Source organism: Chiloscyllium plagiosum, chromosome 18 (genome assembly GCF_004010195.1).
Source record: "Chiloscyllium plagiosum isolate BGI_BamShark_2017 chromosome 18, ASM401019v2, whole genome shotgun sequence".
NCBI classification, from domain to species: Eukaryota; Metazoa; Chordata; class Chondrichthyes; order Orectolobiformes; family Hemiscylliidae; genus Chiloscyllium; species Chiloscyllium plagiosum.
In genome coordinates this window covers 52,729,283-52,750,172 of record NC_057727.1, presented here as the reverse complement: position 1 = coordinate 52,750,172, position 20,890 = coordinate 52,729,283, and the positions used below count along the sequence as shown (strand labels likewise).

The window sequence follows — 20,890 nt, the reverse complement described above, 5'->3', positions numbered from 1 at the left end:
CAATTGTACTAGCTTCCACCACTTCCTCTGGCAGCTCATTCCATACACATACCACCCTCTATGTGAAAATGTTGCCCCTTAGATCTCTTTTATATCTTTCCCCTCTCACTCTAAACCTATGCCCTTTAGTTCTGGACCACCCCACTAGAGACTTTGGAAGACTCTTAGGGAAGAGACTTTGTCCATTTATCCTATCCATGCCCCTCATAATTTTGTAAACCTCCATAAGGTCACCCCTCAGTCTCTGACACTCCAGGGAAAACAGCCCCAGCCTGTTCAGCCTCTCCTTGTAGCTCAAATCCTCCAAATCTGGCAACATCCTTGTAAATCTTTTCTGAACCCTTTCAAGTTTCACAACATCTTTTCGATAGGAAGGAGACGCAATATTCCAACAGTGGCCTAACCAATGTCCTATACAGCCGCAATATGACCTCTCAACTCATGTATTCAATACTCTGACCAATAAAGGAAAGCATACCAAACATCTTCACTATCCTACCTACCTGAGACTCCACTTTAAAGGAGCTATGAACCTGCACTCCAAGGTCTCTTTGTTCAGCAACACTCCCTAGGACCTTACCATTACATGCATAAGTCCTGCTAAGATTTGCTTTCCCAAAATGCAGCACCTCGCTTACCACTTGAGGAAATGACTGGCTCACTTGCCCCACATTTTACCTAACGGAGATAATACCTCAGTCATTATCAGGCCTTTGAGATTGGACCATCTACTATCTTTTGGAGGTGGTCTCCACAGACAAAACAGGTGAGACTGCTCAAGAGGGAGCATAAGGCAGAGATGCAAATGAAAAACATGAACAATTATGATGTGTTCATTGTTCAATGTGAGCCTTTACTTTAAAATTAAAATCAAGGACAAGCTCTTGTCGTAATCTTCCTACCTCTGAGCCAGAGACCTGGGTTCAAATCCCACCTTATCCAGAGGTGTGCAATAACAGGGGTGTAACCAGATTGGCTTGAAAACATCTTTCAAAAACCAACCAACAAGATAATTTTTTAATGTCAAGTGTTGGCTAATCGAGTACTACTGAGAGCTTGATGAAATGGATTAAGTTTATATCCAATTCATAGTGAACTATCAGCTCAGCTTCAAATAGTTGCACTTCTTTACACCAGTTCACATGCTCGCTAATACAGAGGGAAGGCTGCATCCTGTAATTTTTCAGCTTAACAGTTTCAAACAGATGGCATAGTTAAAAGCATATCCAAGAGACAGTTCCAAAAGCTGAACCACAACAAATAAAAACAAAGTCCAATTAAGCAAATCAATATGCCAATATGTACCTGGTGATTAACTAGCAATATAGATGTGGTCTGTATTGTTATAGGTACTGCTTTATATTCATTTGTAGACTTCACAGGTGATGTATAGACTGACAGTGAAGGAGCTATTGTATATTTATTCATGACCATTCAAGACAGGTTCCCCAGCTTTTCCTGGTGTTTCCATTTTTATTTTGTCTCCAGTGTCCCCTGACTCCCTGATCCAGGCCATTTTATCACATCCCCTTCCTTACTAATTATCTCAATTATGTGTCAATATTTAAGGTTACTCATTACTTAAATTACGTGTGAAAATCCATGTTGAAAATCTGGCTTTTTTTTCCAACTCAACTAGGGGAACTGATCGCCTATGATATTGTTGCTCGAGTAGTACTCGAGGGCCAGGTAATGTTTTGGAAACCAAGTTTGAATCTCACCATGACAAATGGTCAAATATAAATTCAATAAGAATTGGGAATTGAAGTTGAATGATGTCAACTTTGCCTGGTCTGACCTATATGATCCCAGACCCACAGCAATGTCATTAATTGCCCTCTGAAACGGCCTAACAAGCCACTCTATTGTGTCAACCATGGGAAATGTAAAAAGGAACAAAACCAGTCACACCACCTAGCATCAATCCAAGCACTGCCAATGACAATGTCAACTCTACAAAGTCCTCACTACTAATGTCTGGGGCTAGTGCGATTGTGTGAGAACTGTCTCACAGACTATTCAAGCAACAGTCTAACATAATCATACTCTCAAAATCATACATTATACCAGACTTACTACCTCCCTCTAAGTAGCCAATTGATTGATATCCAAGAAACTAGACTGATAGTGGAAGATGCCACACTCCACTGGACTGAGGAATACTCCCCAAATACTTTGAGGCATGGCTGTTTGATTGAAGCACAGGATTGTGTTCGCCATGTAAGCTGTTGGCACACAGCACAGGTTTCAGATTGATAAAGCATGGTGCCATACAGCAACACGCCCACCCCCTTGACTAATCCCTACTGACAACCAGGACAGGCTGCCTGCCTTTGTTGCTGCACTAAACTGCAAAGGTAAAACAGAAGCACTGTGAGACCTGAGAAGCTGCAGGTCCAGCCCACGAGATAGCACAAAGTGTCCTGGCAGCAGCATCACAATGATCGGTGCCAGGGCACTAAACGTGCAAAACTGAAGTGCAGAACTAGATTGTCAGCTTGTCAGAGATGAACCAGGATTTTGTGGCGACCAGTCAATGCCCATGGAACACACCGTGAGATGTTGGTGACTGCTGTCCAAGATGGAGGCCCAGTGGAACAGGTGACGAGATCGAATCACCAACTCGTCACTCTGACCCATCAGGAATTGACGCTATTTCATTTCAATCTGGCAGGTGGGAGAATGGGAAACTGCACATCAATGCGGCGAGATCAGATAATAATTATAGGCTGCTCATCTTGCCATTCAAAACTTCGTTCAAGTTTTGGGCTCTCTCTTCTTGGTGTCAAGAATTTTGTTTTTAACCAATCTCATCCTATTTTCCCAACTAACTGTCAATGCTGACACAAAGCTTCGGACTAAGAAGCTCTATGCTAGCCTGTTGTAGGGAGCAGGTATATCCTGTGGAGCTCCCAACAGTCCTCGGTAATGATGCCGAACTGGTAATGCACATTGTATTTCCTGCTAGCATGCAATGATCCAGACTTTAAGCAGAAGATGCAATTAGCATAGTTAACATTCACCGGCAAGCTATCCACTGTGATTGAAACGGTATAGATGAAAGAAGAATTGGTTGCAGCAAACTCGGTTAAACAACGCACCCTGTGTTGCATAGTGGCAATGGTGGCATACATCACAAAGGTGCCAGCAGTAGCATTAAGGGCATAGGTGCATAATTTCAGTCAACACATCACTAGCAAGCAATTTTACACATCAGCAATTATAGCTTACAGTGGCCAAGATTGCAATTACGAATATGAATTTCGATCCAATCTAATAATAACACAAGCAATAATCAATTAATATTGTTTTATGCAACTACTGCTGGTTAGGAAGGTTTGCCAAGCCATGAATAGCATGATAATGGTGCAATTAATAAGATCCTGAAAAAGTGGTATATTTTATCAATGATAAGAAGTCACTAACCTAGGTGTGTTTAATGCTGCAACACTCATGGATATTGCACAAGTTACAGCGTGAGCATCAGATGCAACAAGACTAAGATTTTCAACACTATGTACCGGAAACTTTGTGACAAGCTGAAGAACAATTTAGTCAGATAGATCTGTAATGATATCTTTGTGCAGTGGTCCATGGCACTTTATCAAATAAGGATGGCTTCGATTCGGAGTGCTTCAACCATTCTGTCTAGTGATAGCAATTTAGGTCGGCAACAACTGAAGGTGTGGCTGCTTAGCTACCTGGTGCTAAGTCTTCAGCAGTATTGGGGTTTTGATAAGTGGTTCTCAACAAAATAATTGCCCCTTTTTAAGAGTATTCCATAAATCCTATTGGAGAATACTCGATCTTTGGGGATTATTTCAAAGCCTCATGTTTTTCAACTAGAAATACATGACCTGGTGGAAAGACTGCAAGGGATAGAAGTAGTGGCAGTAGGTTTTGGAAAAATGCATTAAGTAGAGTTCACAATAAGTGTTAAAAATCTAAAAAGCTTCCCTACAGTGATACAATTATGGCCTTGCGTTATTGCAGAGATTCCAGATCAGACAGGCCTGTGCCTTTAAGACAGGACCATGACATAATGACATCTAAATCTACCCACCTACCTTCAGTCAAACACTCATTGAAATAAGGTCAGTGCAGTGCTGTCTGTCAGTTACATGTCTGTAGTGCATAATAACATCAGTAAGCACAGAACCAAGGCTCTGCGAGTCTGTAGTATTACAGCAATAGAAATAAAATGGCTTTCATGGCCCTTCAAGACATTCTTCTCAACAAGAATACATTGTGGCATACATTATGTGAGTTAACATACATTCTGACTATAATCACTCTGGTAGTGGTGTTTGATCCCTGAAATCACGTCAGTACCAAATATTGTAAAAGCTCAAAAATAAACTGTTTTTTGGGGATTTACCCTCAGACTGACATTAGGCGCAAATACATATCCTCTGATTAATCATCACAGGATCTCTCATGTGACTAGGCCGGATTCCTGTCTTAGTTTGCTGAGAGAGACCTGCTAAGTCGTGGATCCTGCAAGTTAAATTGTTACTTCACATAAGGCAGAATATTTAAAATGACAATGTACTTGTTTCTTTAGTTGGGACAATTTATCTACCGTCTACTGAGTAATCTGAAAAAGACTGAGTAGGCCAACCCAGGTGACATAATCAGCAGCTTATGCCTACTTTATTGTTCTGCTCAATAATATTTTAAAGAGCCAACAAAAAAATTATTCACTGCTCTTGGCACAAGTGCCAAATCGACTGGCTGGACATTTGTGTTGCCAAGTTGTGAGTCACAGCAAACAGGTAAAGGATGTCAATATTTGATGTATCCATGACCATTATGGACAAATGCATTTTCTTCCACCACAGAAACACAGAGACACCGACTTGTCCAGACAGACTCCTTCTGAAACCATCCAGCAGGAGAATGTGGCAGCCTCTCCTTTCAGTGGGGATTTGTCTGACATTTGGTTTCAATGACTGTTCGAAGATCAGTCAAGTGAACAGTGACAGACTTTGTTAAACCCAACTGTGTATACAAGAAAGGGGAGAGGGCAACTTCTAGAGCATCAGTTCCATGTGCTCCTATGCACATGCTCAGTTGCTATTCTTAGAGAGAGGTACAACTAACCCTTTATAGTACAATGACTGGCATTGTGACATGTGGCGAAAACCAGATATTTTTATCTTTAGGGCAACACAGTGGTTCAGTGGTTAGCACTGCTGCCTCACAGTGCCAGGGACTTGGGTTTGATTCCACCCTCGAATAACTGCCTGTATGGAGTTTGCACATTCCCCCAGTGTCTGTGTGGGTTTCCTCCATGTGCTCCGGTTTCCTCCCACAGTCCAAAGATGTGCAGATTAGGTGGATTGCCAATGGGATATGCAGAGTTATAGAGTAGGGGATAGGTCTGGGTAAGTTGCTCATTGATGGGCTGAATGACCTGGTTTCACGCTGTAGGGATTCTAAATGTTTGTTTTTCAGCCTGAATTTTCTCTCTTCTGCAGCTCTTCCTCTCTGGTTATATCACTATATTTGTGATTATGGTTGCACTGCTAGAATTTTGGAACTCCATTCGTCAAAAGCCCGTGGATGCAGAATCTTTGAATATTTTTAAGATGGGCATGGATTTCTGATTACAAGTGGGATTAAGGACTTTTGGGGACATGCAGGAATGCAGAGTTAAAAGTCAAAATCAGATCAACTATGATCTTATTGAATGGCACAGCAGGTTTGATGGGCCAAACAGCCTCGTCTTGTTATTCCTTTGCACTTTCATTAACCATAATCATGTGAAATCAGTTCTGCTGGTCTACACCAACTCCACATCCCAAGCAAGCCGGTTTCTGAAGCATTCTCTCTTTTCAGGACTCAAGGTGGGCAGAGAAAATGTTCTAAAGCCCACTCTGATGAGGCCATTGAAACACAAGGGGACAAACTGAAGCCTGTACATGGAAAGAAATTGCTACAATCCATGCCATTGGCAGCATCTTATCCAATAAGTCACCGCACAGTTAGAAACTGAGCATGTAAACTCTGCTGAAGCAGTAATGGTAAAGAAACAAGAGAGAGCACAGACTTATAGCATGAAAAGACCTCTTCCTCTCAACCAAAAATCCCTGGCTCCGCACTCACTTCCTACTTCCAAACAAGCCAGACTTGAAACACTAACTCAATTTCTCTCTCCAAAGATGTGGCCAAACTTGCTGACTTTCTCCAGCACTTTTTGTTTTGAGTTCAGTCCTCCTTTATTCACAGTACTTCACTTTTACTTTATGTTTCATTTTAACATGCTCCATCTCTACACTGCACTACTTTGGAATAGTTCAATGATTGGAAGTGAAAACAATTCTGCAGCTATTTCTCAACAAATAGCCACCAAAATTCATCCATTTTGTGAATGCAAGGAAAGAAAACTCACGCAATGAATTTGCAATGATATTCAGTGAGTATTGTCTGAGTTACTTGTCCTTTAAGAAAAGAAAGTTGCAGAGCACACAAACATGCTCACTCAATTAAACGGAGCTTCAAGTCCTTATCCCACATTAATCCAAATAAAGTTGATTACACAAAGTTAAAATACAGAGCAGCCCAGATAAGAACAAACAGTGGGACTTGTTTGAGGGGCTAAGTGGGTGGCGACTGTGCCATTTCCTTTTCTAATATACACAAATTTTGCACACAAAGGGGGCAAGGAATGGTAAATGGCCATAACTGTAATATCAAATGAAGTCCTAAAGTCTAAAACATTAAACTGTCTCTAACTGAGGCCACAGGTCTTTGCCCGAATGTTTTGCGGTAGACTACTGGCAAAGCAGCATAAACGTTTACACTCAACACTTGTACAGGAGCTTGGCTTCCATCACAACCAACAATGAGAAGAACTCCCAAGGAAATTCAGAACTTACCTCTGTTGTTTATATCAAATTTCCAGAATTTGCAGTTACTCTGTGACCTTGACTTCTGAATTCTTAGAATCTAAGATATTAGTAAGTTATATCTTCACCTTTCCTTTGTTAATAAATGGCAACAGTTTTAGGCAGAAACAAAAACAAAGAATCTCAGGAAGATTTATTTTCAAAGCTGGAGTTAACTTCTATTCAGTACTAATTCATTATTTCAAATGATTTTCTCCCCACCCGCAGAAACATTTTAGCCCTTTGTTTTTATATTAGATTAGATTCCCCACAGTGTGGAAACAGGTCATTTGGCCCAACAAGTTCACACTGACCCACTGGAGAGTCACCCACCCAGACCCATTTCCCTCTGACTAATGCACCTAACACTATGGGCAATGGAGCATGGTCAATTCACCCGACCTGCACATCTTTGGACTGTGGGGGAAAACCGGAGCAAACTGGAGCAAACCCACACAGCCACAGGGAGAATGTGCAAACTCCACACAGTCAGTTGCCTGAAGCAGGAATCAAACCCAGACCCCTGGTTCTGTGAGGCAACAGTGCTAACCACTGAGCCACCGCGCCACCCCTATTGCGTCAAAAAGCCTGAAGGTTTCGTCTAAGTCATTCTTCGTCTCATTTTCAGGAGATGAAATAACATAATGACTTGAACGTGGAGGTAGAAATGGAAGATAAAAATGCTGAATGCAACCCTCTCAACAGGGAAGAGAACGAATGGCTTGCTGTTGTGGGGACAGATTACAGGGACTTGAATAAGTCAAGCTTAGCATGATGCAATAAAATTTGGGAACTGCTCATTGAAAAGACAAAGGCTCATTGTTCGATAGTAAAAATCAAACCCACAGTTTCCTTGCGATTGCTATCCTAGAATCCCTATCTACATCCTGGGAGATCATTACTATCAACCAGAAATTGAACCTGCATTCAAATAATGAGGCAACAAGAACAGAGAGGCTAACAATTAATCAGTGAACAATCCAACCTCTGACTTCTCAAAGCCTCAGCAATATTTACAAGGCATGAGTCAAGCATTGTTGCAAGGCCCATGTCTTTGGGAGCTGTGGACTGCAATGAGAAAAAACTGCTTTGAAAGAAAGGGATTTACTTGGATGGTTGCATAATTTCACAGCAATGAATTTGATAACCAATGTGAACTTAGTTTTGTTGCTGTGGGTGTTTGCAATGCATGGACAATCAGGAGCCAAGGAGTTGACTGGTTCTCTGCTAACTGAACAGGAAAGATGTTGCAAAAACACAGCCACCCAGAAAGAGGATACAGAAGCATGTTCTGTTGTTCTCCCTCAATAGAAGCTGTCTGTTCTCTGGAGTAAAAGTTTAAACTTGATGGAAACCAGTTACCTTTCCATTGACATTTCAGAGCTATGTTCCAAGTAAATCAGTAACTCTATACTTCTTACAAACCAGTGGAAACTTCCAGAAAAAGGTAACTGGGCTCCAAGGGCCTGGTTTGATGAATACTGATCCTCCCCAACATCAGAATTGGTAAGCAAAGACTACCAAATCGACTTTCCAGATTTTCTGCAACTACCAACAATATATTTTCCTGATGTGTGTGCACACATAAGGGGACTATTGTTTTAGTAGGTACTGTGAGATGTCAATGGTTTATATCTGCTGATATAGAGCTATGGTCTAGTTACTTACAATAAATGATTCTTTTACAGTACAGAAAGCTGGTCCACAATTTCTAACAAATTTGGATTGAAAGTCAGGTAAATTGGGGTTCTGTGCTGTCCTTAAGAAAAATTAAGATTCTGAATTCTCTGTGAATAGCAGGACTTGATTTGCAATGCACTACCCCAGTGAGTCATAAGAATAAGATGAAATACTCTTCAGTTGCCTAAAGAGTATGACTGTAGCTCCAACAACATTCAACAAACTTGGCATCATCCTGGACAAAGCAATCCACAAGTTTGGCACCCCTTTCACTACCTTCAATGTTCACTGCTTCCAGCACCAGTGGGGGGCATCTGCAACATGCACTGCAGCAGTTTACTGAGGGACCTTCACCCTCACCTTCCTAACTATACCACTTAGAAGGACAATGGCAGCTGATGCACTTGATGATGTTCCCACTGAAGATTCACATCAAGCCACACACCATTCCAACTTTGGCACTGTGTCAAAATCCTGGGACAATGAAGAAATGACAACACTCTTCCAAACAGCAGTATGGCTTCTCCTCAAGCGGCGTGGTTGGCACTGTTACCTCACACTACCAGGAATCCGGGTTTGATTGCCACCTCGGGCAACTGTCTGTGTGGAGTTTGCACATTCTCCCTGTATCTGTGTGGGGTTTCCTCCGGGTGCTCCGGTTTCCTCCCACAGCCCAAAGATGTGCAGGTCAGGTGAATTGGCCATGCTAAATTGCCCCTAGTGTTAGGTGCATTAGTCAGAGGGAAATGGGTCTGGGTGGGTTGTTCTTCGGAGGATCGGTGTGGACTTGTTGGGCCAAAAGGCCTGTTTCCACACTGTAAGGAGTCTAATCTACACAATGTGGACTATACGGTACAAGTAAAGAAAGGCAGCTGACCACTACCTCAAAAATCAATTAGAAATAGAAAATAAATAGCAGCATAGCCTCAAAAATGCCAACATCCTGTGAAATTTTAAAACTTGAAGACATTTTTCAGTGGGAGTATTTGGGATCTACAAATGCAAATTTACTTTTCCATCTAATTATAAGCATGCATATGATCTGAAACCTTGTTTAATGTCAGTGGCGTTTGCTGTCTCTATGGGCTGCTAAAGTTGCCACATGCCTGAACAGGCACCTCTTTTCAAACCAACAATGTTAAAATGCACCTACTCCCTGGATGCTCCCTTCCTCTAGCCCAGGATTCAGTCTAATTTGGTCTTGGAAGTCCCCACCAAATGGTGACGACAGAATCATCCAATTGACACCATAAAACCTCTCTAGTTTTACTCAGGTTTAGCAAACAAATTTCACAATTGTGTAACAACAAATCAGACAATGGATCACTTTGACAAAACCTTCTGGCGGTGGTGGCATAGTGATAATGTCATTGGGACTGTCATGCAGAACCCTGAGCTAATTTTCTGCCAAAATGGGTTTGAATTCTACCAAGGTAGATAGTGAAATTTGAAATGAATTAAAAAAAAGGCTGGAAGTTAAAATTAGTCCACGTAACCACTATTGAATGTCATAAAATTCCATCTTTACCTGAGCTGACCTACGTGACTCCAGACTCCCACCAACTCTGGGCAAAGAAGGATGCATTATAAAACAAAATTTGACATTTGCCTCATAATGGGATCAGGTCAGGTGATCAAATTTGTGGTCAAAGGGATAGATTTTCAAAAGGAGAAAAAAACCCAACGTTTGGTTGCATGTAAGAGATTATCAAAAGGAAAAACAAAAGAGGTGGGGATGTGAAGGGAAGATGTTCCAAAGTTTTAGGCCCAGGCAACTGAAGGGGAACCATTAATGTTGCAGCGATAAAAATCTCCCTCTCTCCTTGTAATGTCCTCATTACCCAAGGGTTTTTAATCATGGCTCGTGCCATGATGTCACTCTCCAGTAAGGTGACAAGGTAGACTTCAAGAACTACCTTCTGGTACAGAGATTGAACCCATGTTGCTGCCATTATTTAAGCTGCACTCAGGAAACCTAGCCAAATGAGTTAGTTGACATCCATGAAGCATCATCAAATAAATCACAGAAATAAAGGGAGCAAGTTTGGGTAATTCTCTGTTTCCAGCAGGTTGTCAAATATATTAAATCCTTAGCCACAGGAAGCTGTCACTGCAACATAAATCATTGCATCTTTTAAAAGGTAAACTGAATACATATCTGAAAGAACGAGATGCATTATTACTGAGAGACACCAGGACAATGGTATTCATTTCAGATTGTCTCCTCCAACCATCAGATGGAATCAGAACAAAAGATTTAGGATACCAATGGACCAAATGGCCTATTTCTGCATTATAGGTAAAAACAATGACTACAGATGCTGGAAACCAGATTCTGGATCAATGGTGCTGGAAGAGCACAGCAGTTCAGGCAGCATCCAAGGAGCTTCAGCAAAATCGACGTTTCGGGCAAAAGCCCTTCATCAGGAAGAAAGGCAGAGAGCCTGTAGCGTGGAGAGATAAGCTAGAGGAGGGTGGGGGTGGGGATAGAGTAGCATAGAGTACAATAGGTCAGTGGGGGAGGAGCTGAAGGTGATAGGTCAGGGAAGAGAGGGTGGAGTGGATAGGTGGAAAAGGAGCCGGGCAGGTCGGACAAGTCCGGACAAGACAAGGGGACAGTGTTGAGCTGGAGGTTTGAAACTAGGATTAGGTGGGGGAAGGGGAAATGAGGAAGCTGTTGAAGTCCACATTGATGCCCTGGGGTTGAAGTGTTCCGAGGCGGAAGATGAGGCGTTCTTCCTCCATGCGTCTGGTGGTGAGGGAGCGGCGGTGGAGGAGGCCCAGCACCTCCATATCCTCGGCAGAGTGGGAGGGGGAGTTGAAATGTTGGGCCACGGGGCGGTTTGGTTGAATTAGAAATTTCTAATCACAGAATGGAATGAATTTCTAGATGACAGGTAGAAAAGTCTTTACCACCAGCACAAGGAAACAAAACTGAAAAAAGGCTTCTGCTCCAGACTACTCTCCAGTGATAAAATGAAAGCACTGTTCGAAAAAAAGCATTATTGCTCATGCATTACTCACAGACTGAAGCACTTCGAAAGTAAGGACATTGAAAGTAAATTAGCTGTGCACCATTACTCTTTGGGGACATAATTTCAGCTATCCTGAAAAGTTAGAGTTAGTTCCAATTCCAATGGAATAAACTGAATGCTGTCCAAAACTCCACAAGATGATAATCCAATCCTGATGCATATTCCTAACTCTCTACTTGTTCCTGCCAAAATTTTCAGCAGGTCTGCAGAGATATCAGCTTTTAATTTTGATCCATTGATAATCTGTAATGGCTCCAGAGCAGAATGAATAGTGGCAGTGAATGGCATTACAAGATTAAGCGGAGCAGATGCAAAAGAATGAGAGAACAGAAGGGTTGGTCATTGATTGGGACACAAAAGGGTGAAAAGGTTAACTCAAGCAGAGAATAGGATAACTGCAACATCCACTGGGCTACCGTCTATACAAAAAGTATAAGCATGTTTTAGAAATTTCTAGGCCCCTGCTACAGGAGACATTATGATTTCAGTTTAAATGAAAGAGACTTAATTGACCAACACAAAACTACAGAAAATCCTGTTTTGTTTTTGGTTTGGAGTAAAAGGTTTATAATAAAGCAGAGTTACCACTGTAATTTTTATATGTGCCCCGGATTATTAAAGTGTACAGTTTCTGGCATCTCAAAACACTTTAAAACATGCAAAGTGTACTGGATGATGGATGTGATGGCTGTATATGTGAGGAGGGAACAAGCAAAAGCAGGTGCTCAAACTAAGCACAAAACAAAAAGAAACAAAAGAAAGAATCCACAACTAGCCCCACAGATGGAGAAGGTTGTGGGCGCAAGGAAACAGAGTACGTTACAATTTAAGAGAATCTAATGTTGTATCATTAAGGAACAGGTTACCTTACAGACAAAATGTCTTCAGGTCTAACACCTGCCAAAATATCTGCAGCTCATTGTTAAACAACAGTTGGATTCTGACAGATGAGGTTTGTACCTGTTTATGCGCTGCCCAGGTACCTATGAACATTGTCAGCATGATTCTGGTGTAATGCGAACTCTGGGGAATGCCTGATAATCAGCAGGGGATACCAGAATAGATCCTCTAGTTTCTGCTTACATAGAACTTATTGCTAAAAAAACAGCTGAGCTTAGCTTGGCTTCTGTTTGTAATGCAGTCACATCAAGACTGGGTTCAGATACCACTCCAGATTATTCAGCCTAACATTCCATTTTGGCTATGGAGGAACGTTACATCGGTGATAGGGCTTCCTTTTGCTTTGATGAGGTTGTGGGAGGGGGGTGGTGGAGGGAGGTGGGGGGGGGGGGGGTGGAGATGGTGGGTACGGCATTGAGCAGTAACTGATTATTGCACACAGCTGTTCAGAACAATGTTAAACATTGCATAGCATGACTTAAAAGTAGGACAGAAAGTTGTCTTATTACAGTGGCTAATACCATCAGAATCAGATCCACTGGTCGTTCCACGCAGAGATTACTGATAGGCAGCTCAATTTCACAGAAGATTCTATCTGCCATATTCACCTGTAACAATAGCTAATTCCACTCAGTAATTCATTGTACCAGCAAGCCTTTGCAACATGCTTAAGGGATAACAATAAAACAAACATGAAATTGTGGATTTTCACTTCAAGATGAAGAAGCAATGATCCTGCATGCATTAGTTTCACCTGAGAAGGGATGGGAATTAGCATTGCGACTTTGACAGGGTTAAATAAAAAGAATTGGATTCTCTGGCCATCATACATCACTTCCATGACCCTTCATCCATGTTCTACTGTGGGCAGACTTGTAGAGCCACGTGAAGATCAAAAAAACAAGCAAGCTAAGACTGTTCTCCTTCACATATCCTAATGTTGACAAATAAATCTCTTTTACAAAACTCATCCAAAAATGTAAATGTCTTTAAGTGGTCAATCAGTTGTTAAAAAACCAACCATAAAAGTAGCTAATCCTTTGATAGCCACTTAAAATTGTCAGCCAAAATTGCGAGCTCAGCTCCCAATGCAAAGAGAAATGGTTTGGGAGCATTTGAAGCTTAGCTAAGTATTCATCATCAGATCAGCTCCAACAACAGTCCTTGCAAAATATCAGTAATAAAGTCTATTAAAATGCAGAAACAGATTTTTGTTTTCTAAACTATATCAGATGGCCTGAATGATTCGCACCTCACCTTTTACCCCACCAGCAAAATCAGGACCTGCTGGAAACTGGGGCGAGACATTACACTCATGGCTGACCTATGATTTTTAAAAGCTTCCAGAGTAATTCCAGCTCTGCAAGCATCTAACCCAAAGTCTTTCTTTGTTCCAACCAATGGCATTACCCTCATAGAAAAAAAACTTTGTATCTTTTGTAAGACTACCACAGTCCAATTGTTTCATTTATATTCACAGGGAAGCCCACATTTGATTTTCTCCTGATGTGCAATGCAGTGATAGCCATCCTGAAAGTTGAGAATCAATTGTAACATTGTACCTCTGATACTTGGAGGTCAGATCCTCTAAGTGAGGACATAAGAAAATTGGAACACAAAAAAGCAACGTATGTAAAAAAAAATGAGCTCCTGCGAACTCCTGCCAAAGTTATCACCCGTCTTATTGGACTGCATCTACCTAGTTGGCTAATTGTGGCCACGTGATTTTCCTGTGCCTCATTAAAAAAAAGTAACAGTACCCTGTCTTGTGATTTAAAATATATTTTTATTTTACTTTGCTAAACAGAAATTAAATGGTCCAAGAATCGCTGGTGTATTCCTGAATTGACAGATAGGTTATTCCAAGAGAGATTACTAAAATGAGAGACGGAAAGTGTGTACCAGTAAGGACTAATAGGAAAGCAAATGAATCTTCTTAATCTGCTTCTGATACAACAGATGTTGGAACTGCCTTTCAGTCATTTAGAAGATAAATCACTAAAAGATACGGAAGCCTAGTTTTCACTCGGGCATTTGTATACCCCGGCGTCAAATTCTGATTAATGCAGTGAAAATTTGAAATGGGATCAGGCATCGTGAGTGTATTTCCCTCCATCACCATGGAGCCCTATAAATACCACCACTGTCCAGCTTGGGAACAAATGAGACGACATCTGCACAGTTCACATGTCTGCCAGGACAACCAGACACACGAATTGCGAGGCCTTTGTTCACTGTTGCATTCAATGCCGACACAGAAACAGCTTCTCTTCGGCTAATTAAAGCAGTCAATTAATGAAATGAACTCAACAGCATTTCAGATTAAAAGAAATCAGTTGCAAAACAAGTACTGGATGAGAATTGAGACTTTTCAAACCTAGTGAAAAAATGTTGAGGGGGTGCAGTAGTAAAGCGAATTATAACCATTGAATGTTGTTGATACTGCAAACACCTCATTATTCAACGTAAGATTTTCAAATTTTTAATTAAAAAAGCCTTAAATCACAGTACAGTATTGAAACAAACAGCTGACAGTTACCACAGTTTGTTTAGACTGTGCATTTCTCAGGCTGCTGATAGAATGTCTAAACCTTTCATTTGTAGTGGATTTTGCTTTGTAGCACCAATAATAAGACTATGTTTTTTTAATGGCAAAAAGCGAAATGTTATTTTCCATTCGAGTCTTCCCTGCATCCTCTAATCATAGATAATGAAAATTGGATAATGCAACTGGTTTCCTTGTTTGTTCTAGACTTGCTAGTATTCATAGCTATAGCTTTTTGTCCCATTATGAACCACTTTAGTTAACTAGATCATAGGTCACCCTGACGCTTGACTGGAATTGGAGAGACACAAGGATTTCTATGAACATTGCTTTCAAACGATGTGGAGAATGTAACAAAAAAACTTTTCCATTTTCCTTCCCCCAAGGAGAAAGTACCCTGTGCTTCCTTAGTACTTTCATACTAATTAGAATTCAGTGGATTTGGAGGTGAGTAGGGTGGGGAAAGAGGGAGGTTGTTTGAAAGTGATATCACCCACTGGCAGTTCAGTTCAATCTACCTTCTTCATTGTGCCACGTAGCATGAATCTTAAAAATGCAAACATATAAAATCTCTTATTCCCATTACTATAATAGTGTAACTAGAATTTAGGTTGTACAATAGAATGCCAAAGAGTACAAAGGTAAGATTTTAACTCCTTCAAAATACATCCAGGATCAAAATCAAGCCTTGCATAAGGGCCCTTCCAAGATCCCCAAGTTAGACAATAGGGTCACTGTTTCAAATTAGAAAATAAAATTTAGTACAAATACTTAGAAGTCCTTTTGACCAAGAACAGACTCCTAAACAGGGCAGTGGAGCCTAAATCTGAGCACTGTGTTAGATCATACATTAATATTGTTTCCACTTGGGAAGGCTACATTGGATGTAAAGGCCCCTCTCCCATCTGTCTTGTGATTATATAATCCACTCAAGCTTTGTGTTCATAGCTTAGCACGTGACCTCTGGATGAAGTTAAATTCTAATTAATACACACAGTGGGAAAACGAGCTTACTCTGCAACTTGCCAAAGCTAATACTTCATGCATTGTTGCTAACTTCTGCTCAGTTGGGATGAATTGTTTAAAATGCAAAATTAATTTGGTGCTGTAGTTACTGCTGCATTGCCAAGCAGAGATAACATTACAAACTACTTCACAAAGAGGAGTCAATGGCCTTGGAAAACCTGATAATACTATTAACACGATAATCAAGGCCTCCATCCTTCATACGAATGACTATGCATGCCTTGTTCAAGTAATGGAGACTACTTCCACTCCATACCCCCTACCGAAACTTCACTGCTAATGCAGAAAACCAGCCAGAAGCAATTCAAATTGCCTCATTAATATTTATTAAGCACCATGAAACAACGTTACAGAAAAGCAAGTCAAGATGAACGAATTAGAGTTCCGTACCCAAACAGTGCAATGCCTCAACATGGCATCAGTCTGCTGACGAATCTGGGCATTGCAGCCTAGTAATACACAAGCTCTAAAATAAGAACTTTAATCTCGTTGAGCTTTTGCAGACCACTAGCATGGGGCAAATGATTTTTGCATGACAATCACACCCTCAGAACTCAATGCACAGATCATGTCCCTTACCAAACATCAACTGTATTTTTTTTATTTCTGTGCAGGATAGAAGAATTGTTGATAAAAGATTTTGAGCAGTGTATGCTGCAGTAGATCAAATATACTCAGCAAGCTGGCACAATGTCACCAATTACATCAATGTGGTGGAGCTGCATTCAGATTTGTATAAAATATGTCTCAGCACCTTTATCAGAAAACAACAGATAAAGTCTAGTCCCAAATATTTTCAAGCTTCCTTTATTTTGCAGGTGAATCATGATTTGCAATTGTCTAATGATCTGAATCCTCTGTCCCATGAACAGCAAATAGGTTAGTGCTACCACACACTGTGAAGTTATTCATGAGAGCACTGAAAGAAATTTGAAATGCAAGTTCTTAAAGCCCTTGGTATTAATACTCATAAGTGCCAAAGAGCAAGATACATAAGGGATATATATGGGATTCATTGTCTGGAAGTGGATTATGCTGAAAATCAAGCAAGCTTGCATCAATTAACCGTTCAAGTTGCTCAGCCATTGATAAAATGGCAAAGCACCAAAATAAGTGCATCGTCAGTAGGGTACAATTTGATAAAAGATTAATCTGCATAATTTATTAACATTAAGTAACAGCTAGATGTATGTCTTCAAAGTCACCATCTATAGTGCTACAGAACTTGAAAATCTTCACAAAAAGGTACGACGAAATAAAAAATAAAATCAGCCCCATTACTTTAATGAAGATTTGGAGAATTATAAATCATCATGCAGTACCTGCTTCTAATATAAAATTGCACCTAGAGAGCAGTATTCAGCATAATCTTTCATAAATTAACATATTCACGAATGCTACCGTAAGCAATACATAAATATCATGACCACAGATATCATATTCATACAAACAAACAACAAGAGTTCCTCTGCTGCCGAACATTTTAGTTGGCTCATCTTTTCACAGCTACTGCGATATACTTTTGCCAAATGTTTTCAGATAACCTAATCTGAACGATTAATGGCATTTCCGTTAAAGTGCCCCATGCCAATCTTTGCCTGTCTCAAGTTATTCCAAAAGAAAAAAGGGACTGGGAGGATTTGTGAAGTTAAACTGACAAGGAATATCTACAAAAAAAAATGTTTCCATAAACATTTTACATTAAAACTGAAGCCACAACAATATGTAACCCGAAAGAAAATGAACTGGACAGAGGCGTACTTCATTCGAAAAAAACTATTAAAAACTCCGATGCGCATTTCACCAGAAGCTCAGAAGTTCCAAATTGACATTTTTTCCTAAAAAATATCTTGACATTATCACCTGCAAAAAAAAACTTCGAGAAATCTAATCACAAAGCGCAGCATCTGAAGACCCGTCTCACATATAACCCCTCACCTTCATATTCAAGGTCGGAACAGAATCCAAACTGACACTAAACTTTGGGGGTGGGGGGAAAGAGGAGAAAGGAAGGGGGCGTATTCGAAGAATGTCTTTTTTTCTCTCGCTGTCGAAGCAGCGACTTGACCCCCCCTTCCCCCGGATTTTACTTTCCCGCAAAGGAACAGCTGCCAAGGGGGGCGTGAGAGGCAGAAAGTGAAGCACAGGGACATTTGTGTACTCCAGTAACAGAGCACGGCAGCAGCTGATCGACCTTGTTTGCATACCTATGGTCAATCTCAATTGGCAGCTCAGACTCCTTCAGAGCGGTCCACTGCCTTCCCTGGAATAATACCTTCCTGGGAAAGGGGGCTGGGGGGGGGGGGGGGGGGCGATTTGGTGCCCCTCCGTGCGAATAGTTCATTCGCCGGCTTTATCCCCCGGTCTGGGACCCCGTCACACAACCCGAAGCGAACGACCGACAGCTCCAGTCAAGAGCCAGATTCACACACACACACACTCAACTTGCTCGCCAGTCTTTTGTCTGGGAAAACGCTTCTCGTCATGATGCTGGAAGAAGGTGCTGTCTTTCAAACAAAAAAGTGCGACAGGCTGCGTGAAGGTGAAGGGCTCTTTCCAGCCCTGAAAGAAGGTGACAGAGGACTCTATGATCCTTGAAACATAGGGCCCCACGCTGAGCTTTTCACTGTGCTGTTCGGGGCCTATTGTCTCTGTTAGATTCCTGAGTGTGAATACAGGAAGGGACGCTCTGTCCAGAATGCAGTCGCATTTAAATGCAAATCACAGATTAAGGGGGACACACACATGCCTCTGCTTTAGCAAACAATCATTTCAGTTTAATTTCAGAGAAAAATAGAACCATGGTCAGATTAATAATTGCTCAATGAATTGCACAAGCGTAAGAAACAGAATAAAGACAGCAGCGCCTTACCCAAGTACGCTGAAGTGTTGTAACCAGCTGCAGGTTAGATTGAGTGGAAACTGCTTGCACGGTGATCCCGGAGCACTCAGCAATGTTGTGTGCAGTCACTGTGAAGGACTCATTCAGTTAAGCGCGAACACTGAAAAGCTTCCCTATTTCTTTCCCTCCCTCTCCCTTCAGGCTTTCAGCAGCATTTCTTCCATCCGCTTCTGCGCAAAAAGAGAAAAAAATAACTAAACATTCACATTCTCAGATGACATTTCTTGTTGCTTGGATGGGCTGCAACAGCACACGAGGTTTCCACCAGCACACAGGACTCTCTGCCGCCAGTATTAGACTTCTTCCACTGCTTGTGTGTAGTATTAGCACCTGGTACTATAACACAGCACAGAGCCGACTCCGAGCACCGGATTGGTGGATGCCTGCTGTCCATCAAGGGACATTCAGACAACCAGAAGCCCATTTGCAAAGCTTGATGCCGGTACAATAACAGAGAGGTCTGACTGGGGAGGAGTTGGCGTGAGAACACAGGACAGGAGGATGGAGTTCAGGAGATGGGGGAGGATGGCTGCATTCCTTTACCTTTATTTTCACTGTCAACAATCCGAGTTCCGGGGGGGGGGGGAGGAATAAACGGAACGTGATTGCAGAATCGAATGATGAAGCTCCTCAATAGTAACGGAGTTCTTTCTGAAGTCTACCTTTCTTACCTTTAAACTCCGACAATACACAGTGGCTCCTATTCAGAAGTCATGGAGAGATGAATAGTTTGAAAAACTGTTCCAGTTTAGTTTGGATTAATACGGGGGAAGGGGATGGGGGTGGGGGTTTGGTGGAGTGGTCTCCCCACATTTTCATACTGCGGTGCCGAAATTCCTCTAGTTTTTTTTTCCCCTTGCCCAAATTTGTTTCACAGCCTGAAATGAGATATGAGAGTCAGAATTCATGTTTTAATGATGCCAGATTCAATTAATAAAATGACATTCAAGTGATCACGTACGCAGTGAGTTAACACTGATATTAACACGTTGCAAAAAAAGTCTGTTTTTTTAACATCCTTGACATGCTCGTGTGAGTGAAACTCTTATCTCAGTTAACCTGTTTTGCAGAATCGGAAATAACTAAAAAGTAATCTTATTCTGAGCAGTACGGTGAGATTACCTTTCTTTGAGTTTAAGATTTGTGCGAGTTTTCCTGGGTTTTTTTATAGATAGCGACAGTACGGCAGGAATTATCGGACACAATTGAATTTATTGCTTTGCACGTGGAAGCTATCTAGACTGTCTCATTCCCTCTATTTTCTTTACATGTCCACATACACTACCAAGAGTATTATATGACTGGTGACACATGATACTTATCCAGCATCCTGTTGCTGTGAATATTACCAAGGTCAAGGAGAACTAAATGTCTTCAAGGCCGAGATTGATAGATTCTTGTTGTCTAGAGGAATTAAGGGCTACGGGGAGAACGCTGGTAAGTGGAGTTGAAATGCGCATCAGCCATGATTGGCGGAGTGGACTCGATGGGCCGAATGGCCTTACTTCCACTCCTATGTCTTATGGTCTTATGGTCTTATAGAACGTGATTGACGGAACAAAATGTGTATTTGCATCTTCTCAGTTTTATGGTTACGAGTTTTTAGAAATACTTGAACGCTGGTAAGTGGAGTTGAAATGCGCATCAGCCATGATTGAATGGCGGAGTGGATTCGATGGGCCAAATGGCCTTACTTCCACTCCTATGTCTTATGGTCTTACAGAACGTGATTGACGGAACAAAATGTGTATTTGCATCTTCTCAGTTTTATGGTTACGAGTTTTTAGAAATACTTTCTCCTTATTTGCCTCACACCAGTTCTTGCAAAGCCCTTCTGCACTCTCTCCAATGCATTCACATCTTGGCTGAAAATGTGTTGCTGAAAAAGCACAGCAGGTCAGGCAGCATCCAA

General features: G+C 41.3%; 1 protein-coding gene across 2 annotated transcripts in view; it reads right to left on the bottom strand.

The window, feature by feature from the left end:
• Window positions 1-19,871, bottom strand: part of lrrn1 (leucine rich repeat neuronal 1) — a 47,113-nt gene extending 27,242 nt beyond the window's left edge. The window contains exons 1-2 of one of the 2 annotated variants that reach the window (XM_043708389.1): window positions 19,650-19,871; window positions 18,949-19,148 (exon numbers count right to left, since the gene is read on the bottom strand). The gene's annotated coding sequence lies outside the window, so the exon portion shown is untranslated. Of the gene's footprint in view, window positions 1-18,948; window positions 19,297-19,649 lie in introns of those variants that run through there. The other variant, XM_043708388.1, reaches the window with a different exon arrangement.
• Window positions 19,872-20,890: the final 1,019 nt, after the last annotated feature.